This window comes from Pseudopipra pipra, unplaced genomic scaffold (assembly GCF_036250125.1).
Source record: "Pseudopipra pipra isolate bDixPip1 unplaced genomic scaffold, bDixPip1.hap1 HAP1_SCAFFOLD_208, whole genome shotgun sequence".
Lineage (NCBI taxonomy): Eukaryota > Metazoa > Chordata > Aves > Passeriformes > Pipridae > Pseudopipra > Pseudopipra pipra.
Window position 1 is genome coordinate 55,907 of NW_026990687.1, and position 9,250 is coordinate 65,156.

At 51.3% G+C, this 9,250-nt stretch overlaps 2 long non-coding RNA genes across 2 annotated transcripts; both read right to left on the reverse strand.

The window, feature by feature from the left end:
* Positions 1–4,309: 4,309 nt before the first annotated feature.
* LOC135408165 (uncharacterized) lies at positions 4,310–6,198 on the reverse strand. The gene is made up of 4 exons (XR_010427301.1): positions 6,012–6,198; positions 5,703–5,803; positions 4,805–4,943; positions 4,310–4,502 (listed from the first exon to the last, which is right to left on the reverse strand). It is a non-coding gene; the product is annotated as an uncharacterized LOC135408165 (long non-coding RNA).
* Positions 6,199–8,032: 1,834 nt separating this feature from the next.
* On the reverse strand, positions 8,033–8,670 carry LOC135408166 (uncharacterized). The gene is made up of 3 exons (XR_010427302.1): positions 8,638–8,670; positions 8,144–8,251; positions 8,033–8,068 (listed from the first exon to the last, which is right to left on the reverse strand). It is a non-coding gene; the product is annotated as an uncharacterized LOC135408166 (long non-coding RNA).
* Positions 8,671–9,250: the final 580 nt, after the last annotated feature.

The following is a 9,250-nucleotide window of genomic DNA, read 5'->3' on the forward strand; positions in this document are numbered from 1 at the left end:
GCTTCTTACTGCGAACTGCGACTACCCTACAAACTTTGCAAGCACCCTTTCTTCTTCCTAAGAGTGGAGCTGAGGACTGGGGGAGGAGGAAGCAGGGCAGCATGGAAGATCAGAACACGCACCTCAGGAGAGCTGACTTGAGCCTCTTCAGGGATCTTCTTCCTTCGTGTCTGACGTCCTTTTTTCCCCTCACTCGCTGCTCTAACCCCACAACCTGATTTGCTGCACACCCTGTCTCCTAAAGCACCGCCCAGCTAGTCTTTCTTGATGGGCCGAGCTCCTTGTTTCCCTTTGCCCTTCTCCGAATGCCAGGGAATGGGAAGCACCCTCATTTTTATGGTTGGGCTCTTGCTGCCCAGCCTCACTTTCTGCAACAGTTTCACAGTTTTCAATCTGGTCCTGTCCCTGTTTCTTTCAATGCCCAGGTTTTCTCCAAAACAGCCAACTGACACACATGCAATCACTATGCCCAGAACTGCCAGGAGAACTCCACCACTTCAGCGGCTCAAGTGGGCAGAAGCTGTCTTGGATGTGGCCTTGCCCGCTTTGAACCTCAAGATTCCACGTGAGGAGCCAGATGCTGAGCACTCCCCAAGAACCCCCTTTCCTAGACCAAATCTCCAACCGCAGCAGATGGCAGCACACACCTAAAGCGCCTTTGACCGGGACCTGACAGAACCCCCTTCTTGTTGTCCACGCTCTTGTCTTCCCATGGAATGGAGAGCAGAAAAGGACTCTCCAGTGTAAGGCCAGAACAGCCAGGTTTACGGCAGAGGCAGAGAAACTGCCCTATCCCTGCCTCCAGGATGGTGAGCCTGCTCCAGGATCCTTCCATCGGGCAGTTTGGGGTGCATTGTGTGGTTTTGTATCAATGTAGATGGCTTCCAGCGATGTTAACTTCCAGTGGTGAGAAGTCATGAGATTATGACCTTCTGCAACAAGAGTTTGACTTTGAATGGCCAAGGTTTTTATTCCCCTCCTGCTTTCTGCAGGTGCCCCCTGTTTTTCGAGACTCCTAGACTCCTAGAAGAGTTTGTGTCGGAAGGGGCCTTAAAGCTCATCTAGACAAGGTTGCTCCAAGCCCCGCCCGAGCCGGCCTCGAACACTTCCAGGGACGGGGCAGCCACGGCTTCTCTGGACGACCTGTGCCAGGTCCTCACCACGCTCACAGAGAAGAATGTTTTTCCAGAATCCCATCTAATCGTGCCCTCTGCCAGTGTGAAGCCGTTCCACCTTGTTCTGTCACTGCAGTCCCTCGTAAACAGTCTCTCCTATCCAAGCCTTCTTGGTCCTCCCTGTTGTGTTGCAAAATTTGCAAGTTGATGCTGTGCCAGGGCTGTGCCAGCAGCCAAGGGCTGACCCGGGTGCAGGACCTTGCGCTTGAGGTCTGTTGTCGCTGGCTTTGTTCAGCCTGGAGGAGGCTGAGTTGAGATCTCCTGGGGGGCTGCAGCTTCCTGCCAAGGGGCAGCAGCGATTTCTGCTGCGTGTGACCAGGGACAGGACCCCAGGGAACGGCTGGAGCTGTGTCGGGGGAGGGTTAGGTTGGATATTAGGAAAAGCTTCTTCCCCCGGAGGGTGGTCGGCCACTGGAACAGGCTCCCCAGGGCAGTGGTCTTGGCCCCAAGGCTGCCAGAGCTCGAGGAGCGTTTGGACAACGCTCTCAGGCACGTGGTGGGGTTGCTGGGCTGTCCTGTGCAAGGCCGGGAGTTGGACTGGATGATCCTTGTGGGTCCCTTCCAGCTCAGGATATTCTGTGATTCTAACTCTTTGGTTAACCCTTTGTCTCCCCATGAAGAGCTGGCAAAGCTGTTGGGGGTGGGGCAGAACAAGGGAAGCTGCCTCTATGACATTGTTGCTGCCTCTATGACATTGTTGCTACCTCTATGACATTGTTGCTGCCTCTCTGACATGACAATGGGAGCCCCAACATTCCGTCCCTGGAGACGCTCCAAGAGGAGCATCCAGACCTGGGTCCCGTCAACAGACCGGAGCGGCCGCCGAAGCTGACTGAGCATGGCCCTGTCAGCTCTGTGGCAGCGTTGTGTGAGCTGGAGCTCAGCCATAGCCCAGCTCCTGCAGCCATTGGTCTCTCGCGGAACCTCCTGCCCCACAGGTGAGGACAGACCCTGAGCCCGAAAGCCCCAGGACGCACGGCGGGGACAGTTACAGCCCTTGCTCCCCTGCCCCTTCCTCTCCTCCTCCTCAGTCCTCTGAGCGCCCGACACCCCCCGACTGGCATGTGACCTCCAGCGTTTGCTCTTTCTCGCAGGATCAGCCAACCTCGGCCAACAGCCTGGGCAGAAGCAGCAGCCCTTGCCAGCTCCCTCTGCCCCAGCAGCAGGTATGGCAGTCCCATCTGCCTTGGCCCCTCGGCATTCCCTGCCCCCCAGCCCCTCCAGCCTCCAGGCCTGCCCTGGCTCCTCCAGCCCTGCCGGCACCTCCAGCAGCCACAGCACCCCTGTCCCCCTGCCAGCTGGGGCACCTTGGCTCAGCACGGCACGGCAAGCAGCCCTGGCATTGCCTGGGCCACCTCTGTTCAGGCAAGATGGTTTAGAGGATCTTGGGGCCGTCGCTGCCATTTTGCCGTCCCCTGTGCAACCCCATGGCTGTGGCACAGCAGCTCACCCCGCAGGGATGGTCCCTCACGCAAGCTCCCACTCAGTCTGTGTTCCGGGCCGGTTCAGCGGGTGCCCCAGGAGACTCTCCCAGCCCCGAGCCTCCCCCCCAGTCTGCCTTCTCCCCTGTGCACGTGTGCCAATGGCTCCGGGCAGTGACTGCTCCAACCCCCACCCGTATCTTCTGCTCGGCAGGGACACGGACTCAGCTGCCTCCACCAGCCCCCTTGGCAAGCAGCCATGGCATTGCTCCTCCATCAGGCAATGCCCTGGGGGGGGCCCGGGGCCGCAGGAAGCCCCTGGCCCCAGTCCCACCAGTGCGGGACACGCAGCACGGCTCAGCCAACCCCTCAGGGACGCTCCTGGGCAGTGGCAGCCCTCCAGACACCAGCGTCCCCATGGATGTGGACACCACCCCAGGTCTTGACATCAGTCTGGCCAGCGACGTCAGCATGGACGAGGACAGCCCGTCAGGCCGTGACCTCTCCTTGGCCAGCGACGTCAGCATGGATGAGGACAGCCCGTCAGGCCGTGACCTCTCCTTGGCCAGCGACGTCACCATGGATGAGGACAGCCCATCAGGCCGTGACCTCTCCTTGGCCAGCGATGTCACCATCCCATGCTTGTCTGACGTGAATCTCTGGGGCGTGGAAACCCTCCTCTTCTTCTCTGAAGGGCGGTAGTCTGTGTGCTGCACAATCTCTACTTAATATTTGTTTTCTTAGCTTTAATATAATTGCTTCAACACTGCTTCCAAATACTGCACTATGTTTCTAGCTATAATTATCTACAAGGTGGAATAAATAACTCTGCTTAAAGTATTTTAGTATTTACTATTTTATTATTTTAATAATATTTATTATACTATTACTATCTATTGCTGAAGATATATAACATGTAATAATGTATTATAAAATATTACTTCTATATTATATTTCTATATATATTTCTATATTTCTATATATATTTCTATATATATATTCTATATTTCTATATATATTTCTATATTTCTATATTATATTTCTGTATATATTTCTATATTTCTATATCTATTTATATATATATATTCTATATTTCTATATATATTTCTATATATTTATTCTATATTTCTATATATATTTCTATATTTCTAATAATATTTCTATATTATTGTAACTATCATCTACTTAGCTAAATCATTCACTCAGGTCTGAGAAGGCGTGTCGAAAACAAGGATGCCTTGGCTAATAAACGCAGTGCTAGTCTTCCGTTCTGCTTGAGCCAGGGCCATAATCCAACGCCATCATTGCCAGAGTGCCCTGAATGCTTGTCTGACGTGAATCTCTGGGGCGTGGAAAGCCTCCTCTTCTTCTCTGAAGGGCGGTAGTCTGTGTGCTGCCCAAACTGGCTGTGGCAATCACAGCCCCGCCATGTTGATCTTCTCTGCTCTCTCTGCCTCTGTCGGGTTTGGTCCCGAGCAGCCCGGAGCATGAGAGCCTGCTTGGAGCTGGCTTTGGAGGGCCCTGGAACTGCAGTATTCACTAAGACTTGGTCACAACGTGCAGGACTTGTTCTCTCCCTCTTTCTCTTCCGCAGTGAGCGGTCACAGTCTGTGTACTGCACAAACCGGCTGCCAAGGTTGTAAGTTCCCCGCACAGATCTGCTTGGCTCCCTCTGCCTCAGCAAGGTTTGCTCCTGAGCAGCCCTGGGAGCGGGAGCCCACCGGCAGATCCTCTTGGAAGGCCTTGCAGCTGTGCTATCCCTAGGACCACGGTCACGACTTGGAGGACCAGTTCTTCTCTCTGAAGCGTCCTCATAGTCTGTGGTGTCCCCAGAGCAGCTGCGGAGATCCCTGCCCCACAGAGGGAATCTGCTCCGGGACCGCTCCCTGCCAGTGTCCTTCATGCCCTGCCAAGAGAGCTGTGGAGAGTTCCTGCCCTTTTCTCCTGAAAGGATCAGAGCAGTGGGGAACCCCTACAAGTTCTGGGACAGGACAGTTTGGGGCCTCCAAAAGACTCTTTTGGAGGGCTACTAAGACCAAAAGGCCAGAGGCGCACAAAAGGGATGGATCCAGGTGGGATGCTTTGAGAGGGAGCAGCTTTGTGGCTGTGAAGAAAGGTGCGGTGTGTGAGGGACAAAAGAGAAATGCTGAGATCCCAGAAAGAAATCCACTATTCCTCTGATGCCCTGACCCATGACCCCAAAGTTACCTTAGTCCTACCAGTCAGAGCCTGTGGTCCAACAGAGCCCGCCTGCTTGCTGCTGGTCACACACTGACTGAGGAAGGAAGGGGCATGTGATGGTGCCAGTGAGGAAGAAGCCCTTTCTCCAATTCTCAGATCAGAGCATCTGGAGAAAAACAAAAGAGTGATCTCAGTTTAGAGCTGTTGTTGCAACCTCCTCTGGGGTTCAGTCATTTTCTCAGAGAGGCTTCTATGACAGAGAGAAGACTTAACCAAGGACACTAATGGGAAACTCAGCTAGGGTCTTCCCACCAAGTTTGCCTCTGTCCCAACAAAAACCTCATCTCTATACCTCCCACAGCCTCCATTTCATAAATTCACAGACTTGTTTGGGTTGCAAGGGACCTTTAACTTTATCTTGTTCCACCCCGCTGTGGTGGGCAGGAACACCCTCCACTATTCCAAGGTTTCTCCAAGCCCTGTCCAACCTGGCCTTGAACACTTCCAGGGATGGGGCCCCCACAGATGCTGTGGCAACCCGTGCCAGTGTCTCAGCACCCTTACAGCAAAGAATTCCTTCCCAATATCTAATGTAAACCTGCCCTCTGTTAGCTGAAAACTGATAGCCTTCATCCTGTCACTACATTCCCTGACAAATGGTGCCTCCCCATCTTTCCTGGAGGTCCTCTTTAAGTCCTCTTATCTACAAGAGTCAACATCAGAGACCAGGCAAGTAGCAGATTCCATCCGGGCCGCAGCCGGAAGCCCAGTAAAGGACAGACACGGAGTAGTTCAGATTTGACAGCACTGAATGATGCAGGTAGTAATTTCATTTGATGAGAAAAACACTCCGGAAGGTGAGAAGCACAACTGCAAATGAGGCAAAGGAAATGTATTCTGAACCTATTTGAATCCTGGTTATTACCTGGCATAGAACAGCAGGTAGGCTTGCTGCCTGAGAACTGTGTCAATGGAACACAGCTGCACAGATTCATCGTCCATCCGGTACCACAATCCATTGCTGGCCTGTAAAAAAAAGGCAAGGATCTCTCCATGGTTTCTCTCCAAAAACACAGGTAGGAAACTGCCAAACCGAGAGCATGTCAAAACAAATGCAGTCCAGCCACTAAGGAGGCCTTCTGCCCCAAAACTTTGGCTGTCAGTAACACTGACAGGAAAGTTTATCTTCCCCAGCACACATTTTTCCCCATTGGGAAGGAAGTTGCTCTTTTACCTTTGTGTAGCAGAAATAGTGTCCTCCATGACAGCTGACACCACTGTGCACCAGGACAGCATATAAGGAGTAGAGGAGTGCTTCTCCATCTGCCTGAGACATGTATGGGCGAAGATCCAAGTACTCCGGATACTCTACAACCTATGGAGAGACCAAGAGGGCTCAGAAATGACCCTGGTCTGTGACATGAAATAGCCTACCAAGGGCAGGGGCCAGTCCAGGGGTATCAATACATCTCTGGGGCTCATGAGCACTTGGTTTTCCATAAAGCAACATAACATCGTTTGGGTGGCAGGAAACCCTTCTCAGTCAAAGCAGCCCTATCAGAGCACAGTGCTTGCCTGCCTTCCCACAGGAACTTTCCACTCCCCAGAAGGGACCCCAAAAAACCCAACACAAGCAGCTTGTGACAAGCATACTGCTTTAGGAAATCTGCTTCTTGAAGAGAAAGCTGCACACCAATAGTGTACACACCTTGCTGATCTTGCCACCAGTGAAGCAGTCAAACCTCTTCAGACACACAGTGAGAACCTTGGGTGCACAGTGGACAGTGAACCTCTTAGTGGCGGCAACATTCTTCTCACACCTTGAAACCAAGCACAGAGCACAGCGCTGAAATGCACCCTATCTTCCACCAAGGCAGTCAGACAGCCTTTCTTGTCTCGTGCATCCTTATGCTATTTTAAGGCAATTCGGTGCCATATTTAAAACAAACAAACAAACAAACAAACCAACAAACAAAGAAAAAACCCCAACCCCCTCCCCCAAAAAACCAGACAAACAAAACTGTGTCTCATCAGTGTGCAGTAAACTTCCACGAGAAGATGACTTCTGCTCAATGACTTGTAGCCCCCTCACACAGAGTCTCGTGTTAATATGTTGTTAGTAATCATCTTACTTGCTACATGTAAAGCAGTTTTCCCCATCCAGGCGCTCAGGTGTTACAAAGTCCTCCAGAGCTGCAGTGAGGGATGAGGCTGCCTGGAGAATTGAGAAATCGGTGCACTGAGCTACAGCAAATGCCCTGGCCCAAACATTTTCCAGGAGCTGACAAGAAAACCCCTGTAGCTGATGCTGAGGAGACCCGCCATGAATCTGCAAGCTGTATCCAGAAGGAGCCAGAAAGAGAGTGTGGTGCTGAACATTTCCCCTGTCCCAGAGGTTCTCAGGGGCAATCAAGAGCTCCCTCTCTGTATCACCTGCCATTGAGCTACTGATGTTATGTAGGGTCATCAGTAGTGAAAACAATCCAACCCATCAGCCTGGAAGCCAGACAGGTGTTGAAGGAGGGCAAAGGAAAGAAGGATGAGGCTATGTCAAGGGTGCAGAGCGCATAATGGGTGCTTGTCCAGCTTCAAGCCAGCACCTACAGAGAGACCAGTGCCATGGCCTCTGCAGGAGGACAACATCCCTTCCCCTTCCCATCCACCACCAAGACCTCTTGTGTTCACAGTATATGCTTTCAGGACAAATGTGTTGACTCGGAAAAGCCTTGCCATGTCTTGAAGCACAACTGCAAAACCTCTTACTTTGATATCCAAGGGGACATCCAGGAAGGCCTCATAGGAATCAGAAATGGCTTTGCAGCTGAAGCAGATGACTGGAAGGAAAAATCAAAATGCCGAGCAATGGTGAGCTGAACGATGGTACTGCTTTGTGCTCATTGTACCTGTCCTGCTAGTCCCAGGGCCAGCTGTTGGGCACAGGCAGACAGAAGGGCACAGGCAGTGCCAAGGAGAGCAGCAGTTGTAGAAACATACCTCTGGATCTCAGAAAGCCTCCAAATATTTGATGGACAATGGTAGTAGATTGAGATGATATGTCCAAGCTGGAAACAAGTCGTAAGACAGAGCATTACTTCCTCCAAGCCCCGGCTGTAGGTTTTCCTTGATGAGGCCACATCAAGGAGTCCAAAGGGCTCAGAACTTTGTAAAGGTAACTTGCTTGTGCTTACTCGTTGCTTGCACTCAGACAAGCTCTCTGCATGGCATTGACAGTACAGCATAAGAAGTCATGGGCATCTTCCTCCCTGCCAAGCTGAAAATGTTCTCCTATGACTAAGAAACAGGAAGTTAGTAGTTGTCTCCTACAGGAAGGGAAGAAAACCTGTCAAAGAACCTGAAATCACATACATCTGAAAACCCTGAGAACAGCCCAAGGCAGGATGGCACTGACTGAACGCAGGACCTTGTTAACATGCGCTTCCATGATGCACATCATGCAGAAGCCTTGTTGGCGACCTGAGGAGGGAGGGAGAGAAGGTCCTCTGGTTAGCAAAATATCCCTAGTGGTGGAATACTCCTCTTCTTCCACTCCCACTCCAGTGCAATATGCCACTCCTCCCAGTGTTTCAACAAGCACGGGACGTTTTAGTGCATAGAAAATGTTCTTCAGAGGAATGCTAAACTGAGGTTTTAACTTGCAGGAATAGAGACCCAGAGCTAGAAAGATGTGCCTTCATGAAGAATAAGACAGCTGGATAGGACAGGTGGCTCCTGAGTGTACAAAGAACACAAGTTCTGGGGCTGACAAAAGGCTGCTTTTCTCCTAAATCAAATTTCAGGTTCTGGGAATCCTTGGGATTTGATGAACAGATTCACAGGGAGATGTCCCTAAGAGTACTCACAGGCCTGGCTGTGCTCCCGGGAGAACAGATAGTTGGCCAGCGGCGGGGTGTATGTCAGGCATTGCAGGACAGCATTAAGGAAGCATGTGTTGCCCACATTGAGGAGTCCTGCTCCAGCACTCTGTCTTTGCTGCCAGACCATGCAAATCTTCTCTGGGGGAAAGAGGATCCTTTGTGGCGGAGTCATTCCCTCGGCAATGACTGCAGGGAAATTCCATTTGGAAAGAGATGAAATGAGGCACAAAGGCATATTTAAACAGTGAGGTCTCTACAGGAGCACTCAGGACCATCTGCTTCAACTGCCAACCCAACAACATCAGGGGAAGCTTAAACAGTGCCATTTAAATTTACTGTTTTGGAAAAATCCATTCCCCTGTTTACGTTGCTGAGAGTCCAACAAACCCACAATCTGATTTCTGGGCCGCAGGCTACCTTCCTTTCTCAGTAGAGTTCTAGACTGGATTATCAGTGAAGCCATCCCTTTTCCTGATTGTAACTTGCTGAAAACAAGTAAATACTGAGCATGGAAGGTAACCCAAAGGATGGCAGACCTCTCTACGAGCAATGGCAGCTTTCCAAGTCTTGTACCTAGTGTCAGAGGAGCGACAAAAGG